General features: G+C 31.6%; 1 protein-coding gene across 6 annotated transcripts in view; it reads left to right on the plus strand.

The window, feature by feature from the left end:
• aspdh (aspartate dehydrogenase domain containing) overlaps positions 1–19,410 on the plus strand; it is a 67,373-nt gene that overhangs the window by 3,223 nt on the left and 44,740 nt on the right. The window lies entirely within an intron of this gene.

The following is a 19,410-nucleotide window of genomic DNA, read 5'->3' on the forward strand; positions in this document are numbered from 1 at the left end:
CTTTGGCTAGCATCGATAACCTGGCATAACACCTGGCATAACATGCCTTTATAATTAAATACTAACAGTATATGCTAATGACAACAGGATAAAAGGAGGATTTCCCCCACACACCAATCTGAAACACGCCAATCCAAGTTCCAATACGGAGGTAGTCCTTGAAAAAAATATGGTCAATTCTTTTAATTTTAAGTCACTTTGTTACGCTAAAATCAGCTTTTGAGAATCCAGGAAGTGTTCCAATCCATGTGCACACCAGAAATTAAGTAACTACCATTTTCTGGTAAAAAATATGGTCAATTTTTTAAATTTTAAGTCACTTTGTTACGCTAAAATCAGCTTTTGAGAATCCAGGAAGTGTTCCAATCCATGTGCACACCAGAAATTAAGTAACTACCATTTTCTGGTAAAAAATATGGTCAATTTTTTTTATTTTAAGTCACTTTGTTATGATAAAATCAGCTTTTGAGAATCCAGGAAGTGTTCCAATCCATGTGCACACCAGAAATTAAGTAACTACCATTTTCTGGTAAAAAATATGGTCAATTTTTTAAATTTTAAGTCACTTTGTTACGCTAAAATCAGCTTTTGAGAATCCAGGAAGTGTTCCAATCCATGTGCACACCAGAAATTAAGTAACTACCATTTTCTGGTAAAAAATATGGTCAATTTATTTTATTTTAAGTCACTTTGTTACGCTAAAATCAGCTTTTGAGAATCCAGGAAGTGTTCCAATCCATGTGCACACCAGAAATTAAGTAACTACCATTTTCTGGTAAAAAATATGGTCAATTTTTAAAATTTTAAGTCACTTTGTTACGCTAAAATCAGCTTTTGAGAATCCAGGAAGTGTTCCAATCCATGTGCACACCAGAAATTAAGTAACTACCATTTTCTGGTAAAAAATATGGTCAATTTTTTAAATTTTAAGTAACTTTGTTACGCTAAAATCAGCTTTTGAGAATCCAGGAAGTGTTCCAATCCATGTGCACACCAGAAATTAAGTAACTACCATTTTCTGGTAAAAAATATGGTCAATTTTTTAAATTTTAAGTCACTTTGTTACGCTAAAATCAGCTTTTGAGAATCCAGGAAGTGTTCCAATCCATGTGCACACCAGAAATTAAGTAACTACAATTTTCTGGTAAAAAATATGGTCAATTTTTTTTATTTTAAGTCACTTTGTTATGCTAAAATCAGCTTTTGAGAATCCAGGAAGTGTTCCAATCCATGTGCACACCAGAAATTAAGTAACTACCATTTTCTGGTAAAAAATATGGTCAATTTTTTTAATTTTAAGTCACTTTGTTACGCTAAAATCAGCTTTTGAGAATCCAGGAAGTGTTCCAATCCATGTGCACACCAGAAATTAAGTAACTACAATTTTCTGGTAAAAAATATGGTCAATTTATTTTATTTTAAGTCACTTTGTTACGCTAAAATCAGCTTTTGAGAATCCAGGAAGTGTTCCAATCCATGTGCACACCAGAAATTAAGTAACTACAATTTTCTGGTAAAAAATATGGTCAATTTTTTTTATTTTAAGTCACTTTGTTATGCTAAAATCAGCTTTTGAGAATCCAGGAAGTGTTCCAATCCATGTGCACACCAGAAATTAAGTAACTACCATTTTCTGGTAAAAAATATGGTCAATTTTTAAAATTTTAAGTCACTTTGTTACGCTAAAATCAGCTTTTGAGAATCCAGGAAGTGTTCCAATCCATGTGCACACCAGAAATTAAGTAACTACCATTTTCTGGTAAGAAATATGGTCAATTTTTTAAATTTTAAGTCACTTTGTTACGCTAAAATCAGCTTTTGAGAATCCAGGAAGTGTTCCAATCCATGTGCACACCAGAAATTAAGTAACTACCATTTTCTGGTAAAAAATATGGTCAATTTTTTAAATTTTAAGTCACTTTGTTACGCTAAAATCAGCTTTTGAGAATCCAGGAAGTGTTCCAATCCATGTGCACACCAGAAATTAAGTAACTACAATTTTCTGGTAAAAAATATGGTCAATTTTTTTTATTTTAAGTCACTTTGTTATGCTAAAATCAGCTTTTGAGAATCCAGGAAGTGTTCCAATCCATGTGCACACCAGAAATTAAGTAACTACCATTTTCTGGTAAAAAATATGGTCAATTTTTTTAATTTTAAGTCACTTTGTTACGCTAAAATCAGCTTTTGAGAATCCAGGAAGTGTTCCAATCCATGTGCACACCAGAAATTAAGTAACTACAATTTTCTGGTAAAAAATATGGTCAATTTATTTTATTTTAAGTCACTTTGTTACGCTAAAATCAGCTTTTGAGAATCCAGGAAGTGTTCCAATCCATGTGCACACCAGAAATTAAGTAACTACAATTTTCTGGTAAAAAATATGGTCAATTTTTTTTATTTTAAGTCACTTTGTTATGCTAAAATCAGCTTTTGAGAATCCAGGAAGTGTTCCAATCCATGTGCACACCAGAAATTAAGTAACTACCATTTTCTGGTAAAAAATATGGTCAATTTTTTAAATTTTAAGTCACTTTGTTACGCTAAAATCAGCTTTTGAGAATCCAGGAAGTGTTCCAATCCATGTGCACACCAGAAATTAAGTAACTACAATTTTCTGGTAAAAAATATGGTCAATTTTTTTTATTTTAAGTCACTTTGTTATGCTAAAATCAGCTTTTGAGAATCCAGGAAGTGTTCCAATCCATGTGCACACCAGAAATTAAGTAACTACCATTTTCTGGTAAAAAATATGGTCAATTTTTTAAATTTTAAGTCACTTTGTTACGCTAAAATCAGCTTTTGAGAATCCAGGAAGTGTTCCAATCCATGTGCACACCAGAAATTAAGTAACTACAATTTTCTGGTAAAAAATATGGTCAATTTATTTTATTTTAAGTCACTTTGTTACGCTAAAATCAGCTTTTGAGAATCCAGGAAGTGTTCCAATCCATGTGCACACCAGAAATTAAGTAACTACCATTTTCTGGTAAAGAATATGGTCAATTTTTTAAATTTTAAGTCACTTTGTTACGCTAAAATCAGCTTTTGAGAATCCAGGAAGGGTTCCAATCCATGTGCACACCAGAAATTAAGTAACTACCATTTTCTGGTAAAAATATGGTCAATTTTTTTAATTTTAAGTCACTTTGTTACGCTAAAATCAGCTTTTGAGAATCCAGGAAGTGTTCCAATCCATGTGCACACCATAAATGAAGTAAATAAAATTTTCTGGTAAAAAATATGGTCAATTTATTTTATTTTAAGTCACTTTGTTACGCTAAAATCAGCTTTTGAGAATCCAGGAAGTGTTCCAATCCATGTGCACACCAGAAATTAAGTAACTACCATTTTCTGGTAAAAAAATATGGTCAATTTATTTTATTTTAAGTCACTTTGTTACGCTAAAATCAGCTTTTGAGAATCCAGGAAGTGTTCCAATCCATGTGCACACCAGAAATGAAGTAACTACCATTTTCTGGTAAAAAATATGGTCAATTTTTTTAATTTTAAGTCACTTTGTTACGCTAAAATCAGCTTTTGAGAATCCAGGAAGGGTTCCAATCCATGTGCACACCAGAAATTAAGTAACTACCATTTTCTGGTAAAAATATGGTCAATTTATTTTATTTTAAGTCACTTTGTTACGCTAAAATCAGCTTTTGAGAATCCAGGAAGTGTTCCAATCCATGTGCACACCAGAAATGAAGTAACTACCATTTTCTGGTAAAAAATATGGTCAATTTTTTTAATTTTAAGTAACTTTGTTACGCTAAAATCAGCTTTTGAGAATCCAGGAAGGGTTCCAATCCATGTGCACACCAGAAATTAAGTAACTACCATTTTCTGGTAAAAATATGGTCAATTTTTTTAATTTTAAGTCACTTTGTTACGCTAAAATCAGCTTTTGAGAATCCAGGAAGTGTTCCAATCCATGTGCACACCATAAATGAAGTAAATAAAATTTTCTGGTAAAAAATATGGTCAATTTATTTTATTTTAAGTCACTTTGTTACGCTAAAATCAGCTTTTGAGAATCCAGGAAGTGTTCCAATCCATGTGCACACCAGAAATTAAGTAACTACCATTTTCTGGTAAAAAAATATGGTCAATTTATTTTATTTTAAGTCACTTTGTTACGCTAAAATCAGCTTTTGAGAATCCAGGAAGTGTTCCAATCCATGTGCACACCAGAAATGAAGTAACTACCATTTTCTGGTAAAAAATATGGTCAATTTTTTTAATTTTAAGTCACTTTGTTACGCTAAAATCAGCTTTTCAGAATCCAGGAAGTGTTCCAATCCATGTGCACACCAGAAATTAAGTAACTACCATTTTCTGGTAAAGAATATGGTCAATTTTTTAAATTTTAAGTCACTTTGTTACGCTAAAATCAGCTTTTGAGAATCCAGGAAGTGTTCCAATCCATGTGCACACCAGAAATTAAGTAACTACCATTTTCTGGTAAAAAATATGGTCAATTTTTTTTTATTTTACGTCACTTTGTTATGCTAAAATCAGCTTTTGAGGATCCAGGAAGTGTTCCAATCCATGTGCACACCAGAAATTAAGTAACTACAATTTTCTGGTAAAAAATATGGTCAATTTATTTTATTTTAAGTCACTTTGTTACGCTAAAATCAGCTTTTGAGAATCCAGGAAGTGTTCCAATCCATGTGCACACCAGAAATGAAGTAACTACCAATTTCTGGTAAAAAATATGGTCAATTTTTTAAATTTTAAGTCACTTTGTTACGCTAAAATCAGCTTTTGAGAATCCAGGAAGTGTTCCAATCCATGTGCACACCAGAAATTAAGTAACTACCATTTTCTGGTAAAAAATATGGTCAATTTTTTTTTATTTTACGTCACTTTGTTACGCTAAAATCAGCTTTTGAGAATCCAGGAAGTGTTCCAATCCATGTGCACACCAGAAATGAAGTAACTACCATTTTCTGGTAAAAAATATGGTCAGTTTTTTTAATTTTAAGTCACTTTGTTACGCTAAAATCAGCTTTTGAGAATCCATGAAGTGTTCCAATCCATGTGCACACCAGAAATTAAGTAACTACAATTTTCTGGTAAGAAATATGGTCAATTTATTTTATTTTAAGTCACTTTGTTACGCTAAAATCAGCTTTTGAGAATCCAGGAAGTGTTCCAATCCATGTGCACACCAGAAATTAAGTAACTACAATTTTCAGGTAAAAAATATGGTCAATTTTTTAAATTTTAAGTCACTTTGTTACGCTAAAATCAGCTTTTGAGAATCCAGGAAGTGTTCCAATCCATGTGCACACCAGAAATTAAGTAACTACCATTTTCTGGTAAAAAATATGGTCAATTTTTTAAATTTTAAGTCACTTTGTTACGCTAAAATCAGCTTTTGAGAATCCAGGAAGTGTTCCAATCCATGTGCACACCAGAAATTAAGTAACTACAATTTTCTGGTAAAAAATATGGTCAATTTATTTTATGTCACTTTGTTACGCTAAAATCAGCTTTTGAGAATCCAGGAAGTGTTCCAATCCATGTGCACACCAGAAATTAAGTAACTACAATTTTCTGTTAAAAAATATGGTCAATTTATTTTATGTCACTTTGTTACGCTAAAATCAGCTTTTGAGAATCCAGGAAGTGTTCCAATCCATGTGCACACCAGAAATTAAGTAACTACTATTTTCTGGTAAAAATTATGGTCAATTTTTACAATTTTAAGTCACTTTGTTACGCTAAAATCAGCTTTTGAGAATCCAGGAAGTGTTCCAATCCATGTGCACACCAGAAATTAAGTAACTACCATTTTCTGGTAAAAAATATGGTCAATTTATTTTATTTTAAGTCACTTTGTTACGCTAAAATCAGCTTTTGAGAATCCAGGAAGTGTTCCAATCCATGTGCACACCAGAAATTAAGTAACTACCATTTTCTGGTAAAAAATATGGTCAATTTTTTTTATTTTAAGTTACTTTGTTATGATAAAATCAGCTTTTGAGAATCCAGGAAGTGTTCCAATCCATGTGCACACCAGAAATTAAGTAACTACCATTTTCTGGTAAAAAATATGGTCAATTTTTTTAATTTTAAGTCACTTTGTTACGCTAAAATCAGCTTTTGAGAATCCAGGAAGTGTTCCAATCCATGTGCACACCAGAAATTAAGTAACTACCATTTTCTGGTAAAAAATATGGTCAATTTATTTTATTTTAAGTCACTTTGTTACGCTAAAATCAGCTTTTGAGAATCCAGGAAGTGTTCCAATCCATGTGCACACCAGAAATTAAGTAACTACCATTTTCTGGTAAAAAATATGGTCAATTTTTTAAATTTTAAGTCACTTTGTTACGCTAAAATCAGCTTTTGAGAATCCAGGAAGTGTTCCAATCCATGTGCACACCAGAAATTAAGTAACTACAATTTTCTGGTAAAAAATATGGTCAATTTATTTTATTTTAAGTCACTTTGTTACGCTAAAATCAGCTTTTGAGAATCCAGGAAGTGTTCCAATCCATGTGCACACCAGAAATTAAGTAACTACCATTTTCTGGTAAAGAATATGGTCAATTTTTTAAATTTTAAGTCACTTTGTTACGCTAAAATCAGCTTTTGAGAATCCAGGAAGTGTTCCAATCCATGTGCACACCAGAAATTAAGTAACTACCATTTTCTGGTAAAAAATATGGTCATTTTTTTTAATTTTAAGTAACTTTGTTACGCTAAAATCAGCTTTTGAGAATCCAGGAAGGGTTCCAATCCATGTGCACACCAGAAATTAAGTAACTACCATTTTCTGGTAAAAATATGGTCAATTTTTTTAATTTTAAGTCACTTTGTTACGCTAAAATCAGCTTTTGAGAATCCAGGAAGTGTTCCAATCCATGTGCACACCATAAATGAAGTAAATAAAATTTTCTGGTAAAAAATATGGTCAATTTATTTTATTTTAAGTCACTTTGTTACGCTAAAATCAGCTTTTGAGAATCCAGGAAGTGTTCCAATCCATGTGCACACCAGAAATTAAGTAACTACCATTTTCTGGTAAAAAAATATGGTCAATTTATTTTATTTTAAGTCACTTTGTTACGCTAAAATCAGCTTTTGAGAATCCAGGAAGTGTTCCAATCCATGTGCACACCAGAAATGAAGTAACTACCATTTTCTGGTAAAAAATATGGTCAATTTTTTTAATTTTAAGTCACTTTGTTACGCTAAAATCAGCTTTTCAGAATCCAGGAAGTGTTCCAATCCATGTGCACACCAGAAATTAAGTAACTACCATTTTCTGGTAAAGAATATGGTCAATTTTTTAAATTTTAAGTCACTTTGTTACGCTAAAATCAGCTTTTGAGAATCCAGGAAGTGTTCCAATCCATGTGCACACCAGAAATTAAGTAACTACAATTTTCTGGTAAAAAATATGGTCAATTTCTTTTATTTTAAGTCACTTTGTTATGCTAAAATCAGCTTTTGAGAATCCAGGAAGTGTTCCAATCCATGTGCACACCAGAAATTAAGTAACTACCATTTTCTGGTAAAAAATATGGTCAATTTTTAAAATTTTAAGTCACTTTGTTACGCTAAAATCAGCTTTTGAGAATCCAGGAAGTGTTCCAATCCATGTGCACACCAGAAATTAAGTAACTACCATTTTCTGGTAAAAAATATGGTCAATTTTTTAAATTTTAATTAACTTTGTTACGCTAAAATCAGCTTTTGAGAATCCAGGAAGTGTTCCAATCCATGTGCACACCAGAAATTAAGTAACTACCATTTTCTGGTAAAAAATATGGTCAATTTTTTAAATTTTAAGTCACTTTGTTACGCTAAAATCAGCTTTTGAGAATCCAGGAAGTGTTCCAATCCATGTGCACACCAGAAATTAAGTAACTACAATTTTCTGGTAAAAAATATGGTCAATTTTTTTTATTTTAAGTCACTTTGTTATGCTAAAATCAGCTTTTGAGAATCCAGGAAGTGTTCCAATCCATGTGCACACCAGAAATTAAGTAACTACCATTTTCTGGTAAAAAATATGGTCAATTTTTTTAATTTTAAGTCACTTTGTTACGCTAAAATCAGCTTTTGAGAATCCAGGAAGTGTTCCAATCCATGTGCACACCAGAAATTAAGTAACTACAATTTTCTGGTAAAAAATATGGTCAATTTATTTTATTTTAAGTCACTTTGTTACGCTAAAATCAGCTTTTGAGAATCCAGGAAGTGTTCCAATCCATGTGCACACCAGAAATTAAGTAACTACAATTTTCTGGTAAAAAATATGGTCAATTTTTTTTATTTTAAGTCACTTTGTTATGCTAAAATCAGCTTTTGAGAATCCAGGAAGTGTTCCAATCCATGTGCACACCAGAAATTAAGTAACTACCATTTTCTGGTAAAAAATATGGTCAATTTTTTAAATTTTAAGTCACTTTGTTACGCTAAAATCAGCTTTTGAGAATCCAGGAAGTGTTCCAATCCATGTGCACACCAGAAATTAAGTAACTACAATTTTCTGGTAAAAAATATGGTCAATTTATTTTATTTTAAGTCACTTTGTTACGCTAAAATCAGCTTTTGAGAATCCAGGAAGTGTTCCAATCCATGTGCACACCAGAAATTAAGTAACTACCATTTTCTGGTAAAGAATATGGTCAATTTTTTAAATTTTAAGTCACTTTGTTACGCTAAAATCAGCTTTTGAGAATCCAGGAAGTGTTCCAATCCATGTGCACACCAGAAATTAAGTAACTACCATTTTCTGGTAAAAAATATGGTCAATTTTTTTAATTTTAAGTAACTTTGTTACGCTAAAATCAGCTTTTGAGAATCCAGGAAGGGTTCCAATCCATGTGCACACCAGAAATTAAGTAACTACCATTTTCTGGTAAAAATATGGTCAATTTTTTTAATTTTAAGTCACTTTGTTACGCTAAAATCAGCTTTTGAGAATCCAGGAAGTGTTCCAATCCATGTGCACACCATAAATGAAGTAAATAAAATTTTCTGGTAAAAAATATGGTCAATTTATTTTATTTTAAGTCACTTTGTTACGCTAAAATCAGCTTTTGAGAATCCAGGAAGTGTTCCAATCCATGTGCACACCAGAAATTAAGTAACTACCATTTTCTGGTAAAAAAATATGGTCAATTTATTTTATTTTAAGTCACTTTGTTACGCTAAAATCAGCTTTTGAGAATCCAGGAAGTGTTCCAATCCATGTGCACACCAGAAATGAAGTAACTACCATTTTCTGGTAAAAAATATGGTCAATTTTTTTAATTTTAAGTCACTTTGTTACGCTAAAATCAGCTTTTCAGAATCCAGGAAGTGTTCCAATCCATGTGCACACCAGAAATTAAGTAACTACCATTTTCTGGTAAAGAATATGGTCAATTTTTTAAATTTTAAGTCACTTTGTTACGCTAAAATCAGCTTTTGAGAATCCAGGAAGTGTTCCAATCCATGTGCACACCAGAAATTAAGTAACTACCATTTTCTGGTAAAAAATATGGTCAATTTTTTTTTATTTTACGTCACTTTGTTATGCTAAAATCAGCTTTTGAGGATCCAGGAAGTGTTCCAATCCATGTGCACACCAGAAATTAAGTAACTACAATTTTCTGGTAAAAAATATGGTCAATTTATTTTATTTTAAGTCACTTTGTTACGCTAAAATCAGCTTTTGAGAATCCAGGAAGTGTTCCAATCCATGTGCACACCAGAAATGAAGTAACTACCAATTTCTGGTAAAAAATATGGTCAATTTTTTAAATTTTAAGTCACTTTGTTACGCTAAAATCAGCTTTTGAGAATCCAGGAAGTGTTCCAATCCATGTGCACACCAGAAATTAAGTAACTACCATTTTCTGGTAAAAAATATGGTCAATTTTTTTTTATTTTACGTCACTTTGTTACGCTAAAATCAGCTTTTGAGAATCCAGGAAGTGTTCCAATCCATGTGCACACCAGAAATGAAGTAACTACCATTTTCTGGTAAAAAATATGGTCAGTTTTTTTAATTTTAAGTCACTTTGTTACGCTAAAATCAGCTTTTGAGAATCCATGAAGTGTTCCAATCCATGTGCACACCAGAAATTAAGTAACTACAATTTTCTGGTAAGAAATATGGTCAATTTATTTTATTTTAAGTCACTTTGTTACGCTAAAATCAGCTTTTGAGAATCCAGGAAGTGTTCCAATCCATGTGCACACCAGAAATTAAGTAACTACAATTTTCAGGTAAAAAATATGGTCAATTTTTTAAATTTTAAGTCACTTTGTTACGCTAAAATCAGCTTTTGAGAATCCAGGAAGTGTTCCAATCCATGTGCACACCAGAAATTAAGTAACTACCATTTTCTGGTAAAAAATATGGTCAATTTTTTAAATTTTAAGTCACTTTGTTACGCTAAAATCAGCTTTTGAGAATCCAGGAAGTGTTCCAATCCATGTGCACACCAGAAATTAAGTAACTACAATTTTCTGGTAAAAAATATGGTCAATTTATTTTATGTCACTTTGTTACGCTAAAATCAGCTTTTGAGAATCCAGGAAGTGTTCCAATCCATGTGCACACCAGAAATTAAGTAACTACAATTTTCTGTTAAAAAATATGGTCAATTTATTTTATGTCACTTTGTTACGCTAAAATCAGCTTTTGAGAATCCAGGAAGTGTTCCAATCCATGTGCACACCAGAAATTAAGTAACTACTATTTTCTGGTAAAAATTATGGTCAATTTTTACAATTTTAAGTCACTTTGTTACGCTAAAATCAGCTTTTGAGAATCCAGGAAGTGTTCCAATCCATGTGCACACCAGAAATTAAGTAACTACCATTTTCTGGTAAAAAATATGGTCAATTTATTTTATTTTAAGTCACTTTGTTACGCTAAAATCAGCTTTTGAGAATCCAGGAAGTGTTCCAATCCATGTGCACACCAGAAATTAAGTAACTACCATTTTCTGGTAAAAAATATGGTCAATTTTTTTTATTTTAAGTTACTTTGTTATGATAAAATCAGCTTTTGAGAATCCAGGAAGTGTTCCAATCCATGTGCACACCAGAAATTAAGTAACTACCATTTTCTGGTAAAAAATATGGTCAATTTTTTTAATTTTAAGTCACTTTGTTACGCTAAAATCAGCTTTTGAGAATCCAGGAAGTGTTCCAATCCATGTGCACACCAGAAATTAAGTAACTACCATTTTCTGGTAAAAAATATGGTCAATTTATTTTATTTTAAGTCACTTTGTTACGCTAAAATCAGCTTTTGAGAATCCAGGAAGTGTTCCAATCCATGTGCACACCAGAAATTAAGTAACTACCATTTTCTGGTAAAAAATATGGTCAATTTTTAAAATTTTAAGTCACTTTGTTACGCTAAAATCAGCTTTTGAGAATCCAGGAAGTGTTCCAATCCATGTGCACACCAGAAATTAAGTAACTACCATTTTCTGGTAAAAAATATGGTCAATTTTTTAAATTTTAAGTAACTTTGTTACGCTAAAATCAGCTTTTGAGAATCCAGGAAGTGTTCCAATCCATGTGCACACCAGAAATTAAGTAACTACCATTTTCTGGTAAAAAATATGGTCAATTTTTTAAATTTTAAGTCACTTTGTTACGCTAAAATCAGCTTTTGAGAATCCAGGAAGTGTTCCAATCCATGTGCACACCAGAAATTAAGTAACTACAATTTTCTGGTAAAAAATATGGTCAATTTTTTTTATTTTAAGTCACTTTGTTATGCTAAAATCAGCTTTTGAGAATCCAGGAAGTGTTCCAATCCATGTGCACACCAGAAATTAAGTAACTACCATTTTCTGGTAAAAAATATGGTCAATTTTTTAAATTTTAAGTCACTTTGTTACGCTAAAATCAGCTTTTGAGAATCCAGGAAGTGTTCCAATCCATGTGCACACCAGAAATTAAGTAACTACAATTTTCTGGTAAAAAATATGGTCAATTTATTTTATTTTAAGTCACTTTGTTACGCTAAAATCAGCTTTTGAGAATCCAGGAAGTGTTCCAATCCATGTGCACACCAGAAATTAAGTAACTACAATTTTCTGGTAAAAAATATGGTCAATTTTTTTTATTTTAAGTCACTTTGTTATGCTAAAATCAGCTTTTGAGAATCCAGGAAGTGTTCCAATCCATGTGCACACCAGAAATTAAGTAACTACCATTTTCTGGTAAAAAATATGGTCAATTTTTTAAATTTTAAGTCACTTTGTTACGCTAAAATCAGCTTTTGAGAATCCAGGAAGTGTTCCAATCCATGTGCACACCAGAAATTAAGTAACTACCATTTTCTGGTAAAAAATATGGTCAATTTTTTAAATTTTAAGTCACTTTGTTACGCTAAAATCAGCTTTTGAGAATCCAGGAAGTGTTCCAATCCATGTGCACACCAGAAATTAAGTAACTACCATTTTCTGGTAAAAAATATGGTCAATTTTTTTAATTTTAAGTAACTTTGTTACGCTAAAATCAGCTTTTGAGAATCCAGGAAGTGTTCCAATCCATGTGCACACCAGAAATTAAGTAACTACCATTTTCTGGTAAAAATATGGTCAATTTTTTTAATTTTAAGTCACTTTGTTACGCTAAAATCAGCTTTTGAGAATCCAGGAAGTGTTCCAATCCATGTGCACACCATAAATGAAGTAAATAAAATTTTCTGGTAAAAAATATGGTCAATTTATTTTATTTTAAGTCACTTTGTTACGCTAAAATCAGCTTTTGAGAATCCAGGAAGTCTTCCAATCCATGTGCACACCAGAAATTAAGTAACTACCATTTTCTGGTAAAAAAATATGGTCAATTTATTTTATTTTAAGTCACTTTGTTACGCTAAAATCAGCTTTTGAGAATCCAGGAAGTCTTCCAATCCATGTGCACACCAGAAATTAAGTAACTACCATTTTCTGGTAAAGAATATGGTCAATTTTTTAAATTTTAAGTCACTTTGTTACGCTAAAATCAGCTTTTGAGAATCCAGGAAGTGTTCCAATCCATGTGCACACCAGAAATTAAGTAACTACCATTTTCTGGTAAAAAATATGGTCAATTTTTTTTTATTTTACGTCACTTTGTTATGCTAAAATCAGCTTTTGAGGATCCAGGAAGTGTTCCAATCCATGTGCACACCAGAAATTAAGTAACTACAATTTTCTGGTAAAAAATATGGTCAATTTATTTTATTTTAAGTCACTTTGTTACGCTAAAATCAGCTTTTGAGAATCCAGGAAGTGTTCCAATCCATGTGCACACCAGAAATGAAGTAACTACCAATTTCTGGTAAAAAATATGGTCAATTTTTTAAATTTTAAGTCACTTTGTTACGCTAAAATCAGCTTTTGAGAATCCAGGAAGTGTTCCAATCCATGTGCACACCAGAAATTAAGTAACTACCATTTTCTGGTAAAAAATATGGTCAATTTTTTTTTATTTTACGTCACTTTGTTACGCTAAAATCAGCTTTTGAGAATCCAGGAAGTGTTCCAATCCATGTGCACACCAGAAATGAAGTAACTACCATTTTCTGGTAAAAAATATGGTCAGTTTTTTTAATTTTAAGTCACTTTGTTACGCTAAAATCAGCTTTTGAGAATCCATGAAGTGTTCCAATCCATGTGCACACCAGAAATTAAGTAACTACAATTTTCTGGTAAGAAATATGGTCAATTTATTTTATTTTAAGTCACTTTGTTACGCTAAAATCAGCTTTTGAGAATCCAGGAAGTGTTCCAATCCATGTGCACACCAGAAATTAAGTAACTACAATTTTCAGGTAAAAAATATGGTCAATTTTTTAAATTTTAAGTCACTTTGTTACGCTAAAATCAGCTTTTGAGAATCCAGGAAGTGTTCCAATCCATGTGCACACCAGAAATTAAGTAACTACCATTTTCTGGTAAAAAATATGGTCAATTTTTTAAATTTTAAGTCACTTTGTTACGCTAAAATCAGCTTTTGAGAATCCAGGAAGTGTTCCAATCCATGTGCACACCAGAAATTAAGTAACTACAATTTTCTGGTAAAAAATATGGTCAATTTATTTTATGTCACTTTGTTACGCTAAAATCAGCTTTTGAGAATCCAGGAAGTGTTCCAATCCATGTGCACACCAGAAATTAAGTAACTACAATTTTCTGTTAAAAAATATGGTCAATTTATTTTATGTCACTTTGTTACGCTAAAATCAGCTTTTGAGAATCCAGGAAGTGTTCCAATCCATGTGCACACCAGAAATTAAGTAACTACTATTTTCTGGTAAAAATTATGGTCAATTTTTACAATTTTAAGTCACTTTGTTACGCTAAAATCAGCTTTTGAGAATCCAGGAAGTGTTCCAATCCATGTGCACACCAGAAATTAAGTAACTACCATTTTCTGGTAAAAAATATGGTCAATTTATTTTATTTTAAGTCACTTTGTTACGCTAAAATCAGCTTTTGAGAATCCAGGAAGTGTTCCAATCCATGTGCACACCAGAAATTAAGTAACTACCATTTTCTGGTAAAAAATATGGTCAATTTTTTTTATTTTAAGTTACTTTGTTATGATAAAATCAGCTTTTGAGAATCCAGGAAGTGTTCCAATCCATGTGCACACCAGAAATTAAGTAACTACCATTTTCTGGTAAAAAATATGGTCAATTTTTTAAATTTTAAGTCACTTTGTTACGCTAAAATCAGCTTTTGAGAATCCAGGAAGTGTTCCAATCCATGTGCACACCAGAAATTAAGTAACTACCATTTTCTGGTAAAAAATATGGTCAATTTATTTTATTTTAAGTCACTTTGTTACGCTAAAATCAGCTTTTGAGAATCCAGGAAGTGTTCCAATCCATGTGCACACCAGAAATTAAGTAACTACCATTTTCTGGTAAAAAATATGGTCAATTTTTAAAATTTTAAGTCACTTTGTTACGCTAAAATCAGCTTTTGAGAATCCAGGAAGTGTTCCAATCCATGTGCACACCAGAAATTAAGTAACTACCATTTTCTGGTAAAAAATATGGTCAATTTTTTAAATTTTAAGTCACTTTGTTACGCTAAAATCAGCTTTTGAGAATCCAGGAAGTGTTCCAATCCATGTGCACACCAGAAATTAAGTAACTACCATTTTCTGGTAAAAAATATGGTCAATTTTTTAAATTTTAAGTCACTTTGTTACGCTAAAATCAGCTTTTGAGAATCCAGGAAGTGTTCCAATCCATGTGCACACCAGAAATTAAGTAACTACAATTTTCTGGTAAAAAATATGGTCAATTTTTTTTATTTTAAGTCACTTTGTTATGCTAAAATCAGCTTTTGAGAATCCAGGAAGTGTTCCAATCCATGTGCACACCAGAAATTAAGTAACTACCATTTTCTGGTAAAAAATATGGTCAATTTTTTAAATTTTAAGTCACTTTGTTACGCTAAAATCAGCTTTTGAGAATCCAGGAAGTGTTCCAATCCATGTGCACACCAGAAATTAAGTAACTACAATTTTCTGGTAAAAAATATGGTCAATTTATTTTATTTTAAGTCACTTTGTTACGCTAAAATCAGCTTTTGAGAATCCAGGAAGTGTTCCAATCCATGTGCACACCAGAAATTAAGTAACTACAATTTTCTGGTAAAAAATATGGTCAATTTTTTTTATTTTAAGTCACTTTGTTATGCTAAAATCAGCTTTTGAGAATCCAGGAAGTGTTCCAATCCATGTGCACACCAGAAATTAAGTAACTACCATTTTCTGGTAAAAAATATGGTCAATTTTTTAAATTTTAAGTCACTTTGTTACGCTAAAATCAGCTTTTGAGAATCCAGGAAGTGTTCCAATCCATGTGCACACCAGAAATTAAGTAACTACCATTTTCTGGTAAAAAATATGGTCAATTTTTTAAATTTTAAGTCACTTTGTTACGCTAAAATCAGCTTTTGAGAATCCAGGAAGTGTTCCAATCCATGTGCACACCAGAAATTAAGTAACTACCATTTTCTGGTAAAAAATATGGTCAATTTTTTTAATTTTAAGTAACTTTGTTACGCTAAAATCAGCTTTTGAGAATCCAGGAAGTGTTCCAATCCATGTGCACACCAGAAATTAAGTAACTACCATTTTCTGGTAAAAATATGGTCAATTTTTTTAATTTTAAGTCACTTTGTTACGCTAAAATCAGCTTTTGAGAATCCAGGAAGTGTTCCAATCCATGTGCACACCATAAATGAAGTAAATAAAATTTTCTGGTAAAAAATATGGTCAATTTATTTTATTTTAAGTCACTTTGTTACGCTAAAATCAGCTTTTGAGAATCCAGGAAGTCTTCCAATCCATGTGCACACCAGAAATTAAGTAACTACCATTTTCTGGTAAAAAAATATGGTCAATTTATTTTATTTTAAGTCACTTTGTTACGCTAAAATCAGCTTTTGAGAATCCAGGAAGTGTTCCAATCCATGTGCACACCAGAAATGAAGTAACTACCATTTTCTGGTAAAAAATATGGTCAATTTTTTTAATTTTAAGTCACTTTGTTACGCTAAAATCAGCTTTTCAGAATCCAGGAAGTGTTCCAATCCATGTGCACACCAGAAATTAAGTAACTCCCATTTTCTGGTAAAGAATATGGTCAATTTTTTAAATTTTAAGTCACTTTGTTACGCTAAAATCAGCTTTTGAGAATCCAGGAAGTGTTCCAATCCATGTGCACACCAGAAATTAAGTAACTACCATTTTCTGGTAAAAAATATGGTCAATTTTTTTTTATTTTACGTCACTTTGTTATGCTAAAATCAGCTTTTGAGGATCCAGGAAGTGTTCCAATCCATGTGCACACCAGAAATTAAGTAACTACAATTTTCTGGTAAAAAATATGGTCAATTAATTTTATTTTAAGTCACTTTGTTACGCTAAAATCAGCTTTTGAGAATCCAGGAAGTGTTCCAATCCATGTGCACACCAGAAATGAAGTAACTACCAATTTCTGGTAAAAAATATGGTCAATTTTTTAAATTTTAAGTCACTTTGTTACGCTAAAATCAGCTTTTGAGAATCCAGGAAGTGTTCCAATCCATGTGCACACCAGAAATTAAGTAACTACCATTTTCTGGTAAAAAATATGGTCAATTTTTTTTTATTTTACGTCACTTTGTTATGCTAAAATCAGCTTTTGAGAATCCAGGAAGTGTTCCAATCCATGTGCACACCAGAAATTAAGTAACTACAATTTTCTGGTAAAAAATATGGTCAATTTATTTTATGTCACTTTGTTACGCTAAAATCAGCTTTTGAGAATCCAGGAAGTGTTCCAATCCATGTGCACACCAGAAATGAAGTAACTACCATTTTCTGGTAAAAAATATGGTCAGTTTTTTTAATTTTAAGTCACTTTGTTACGCTAAAATCAGCTTTTGAGAATCCATGAAGTGTTCCAATCCATGTGCACACCAGAAATTAAGTAACTACAATTTTCTGGTAAGAAATATGGTCAATTTATTTTATTTTAAGTCACTTTGTTACGCTAAAATCAGCTTTTGAGAATCCAGGAAGTGTTCCAATCCATGTGCACACCAGAAATTAAGTAACTACAATTTTCAGGTAAAAAATATGGTCAATTTTTTAAATTTTAAGTCACTTTGTTACGCTAAAATCAGCTTTTGAGAATCCAGGAAGTGTTCCAATCCATGTGCACACCAGAAATTAAGTAACTACCATTTTCTGGTAAAAAATATGGTCAATTTTTTAAATTTTAAGTCACTTTGTTACGCTAAAATCAGCTTTTGAGAATCCAGGAAGTGTTCCAATCCATGTGCACACCAGAAATTAAGTAACTACAATTTTCTGGTAAAAAATATGGTCAATTTATTTTATGTCACTTTGTTACGCTAAAATCAGCTTTTGAGAATCCAGGAAGTGTTCCAATCCATGTGCACACCAGAAATTAAGTAACTACAATTTTCTGTTAAAAAATATGGTCAATTTATTTTATGTCACTTTGTTACGCTAAAATCAGCTTTTGAGAATCCAGGAAGTGTTCCAATCCAGGTGCACACCAGAAATTAAGTAACTACAATTTTCTGGTAAAAATTATGGTCAATTTTTACAATTTTAAGTCACTTTGTTACGCTAAAATCAGCTTTTGAGAATCCAGGAAGTGTTCCAATCCATGTGCACACCAGAAATTAAGTAACTACCATTTTCTGGTAAAAAATATGGTCAATTTATTTTATTTTAAGTCACTTTGTTACGCTAAAATCAGCTTTTGAGAATCCAGGAAGTGTTCCAATCCATGTGCACACCAGAAATTAAGTAACTACCATTTTCTGGTAAAAAACATGGTCAATTTTTTAAATTTTAAGTCACTTTGTTACGCTAAAATCAGCTTTTGAGAATCCAGGAAGTGTTCCAATCCATGTGCACACCAGAAATTAAGTAACTACCATTTTCTGGTAAAAAATATGGTCAATTTATTTTATTTTAAGTCACTTTGTTACGCTAAAATCAGCTTTTGAGAATCCAGGAAGTGTTCCAATCCATGTGCACACCAGAAATTAAGTAACTACCATTTTCTGGTAAAAAATATGGTCAATTTTTAAAATTTTAAGTCACTTTGTTACGCTAAAATCAGCTTTTGAGAATCCAGGAAGTGTTCCAATCCATGTGCACACCAGAAATTAAGTAACTACCATTTTCTGGTAAAAAATATGGTCAATTTATTAAATTTTAAGTAACTTTGTTACGCTAAAATCAGCTTTTGAGAATCCAGGAAGTGTTCCAATCCATGTGCACACCAGAAATTAAGTAACTACCATTTTCTGGTAAAAAATATGGTCAATTTTTTAAATTTTAAGTCACTTTGTTACGCTAAAATCAGCTTTTGAGAATCCAGGAAGTGTTCCAATCCATGTGCACACCAGAAATTAAGTAACTACAATTTTCTGGTAAAAAATATGGTCAATTTTTTTTATTTTAAGTCACTTTGTTATGCTAAAATCAGCTTTTGAGAATCCAGGAAGTGTTCCAATCCATGTGCACACCAGAAATTAAGTAACTACCATTTTCTGGTAAAAAATATGGTCAATTTTTTTAATTTTAAGTCACTTTGTTACGCTAAAATCAGCTTTTGAGAATCCAGGAAGTGTTCCAATCCATGTGCACACCAGAAATTAAGTAACTACAATTTTCTGGTAAAAAATATGGTCAATTTATTTTATTTTAAGTCACTTTGTTACGCTAAAATCAGCTTTTGAGAATCCAGGAAGTGTTCCAATCCATGTGCACACCAGAAATTAAGTAACTACAATTTTCTGGTAAAAAATATGGTCAATTTTTTTTATTTTAAGTCACTTTGTTATGCTAAAATCAGCTTTTGAGAATCCAGGAAGTGTTCCAATCCATGTGCACACCAGA

The sequence above is a fragment of the Coregonus lavaretus genome (genome assembly GCF_964263955.1).
Source record: "Coregonus lavaretus genome assembly, chromosome: 2".
NCBI lineage: Eukaryota > Metazoa > Chordata > Actinopteri > Salmoniformes > Salmonidae > Coregonus > Coregonus lavaretus.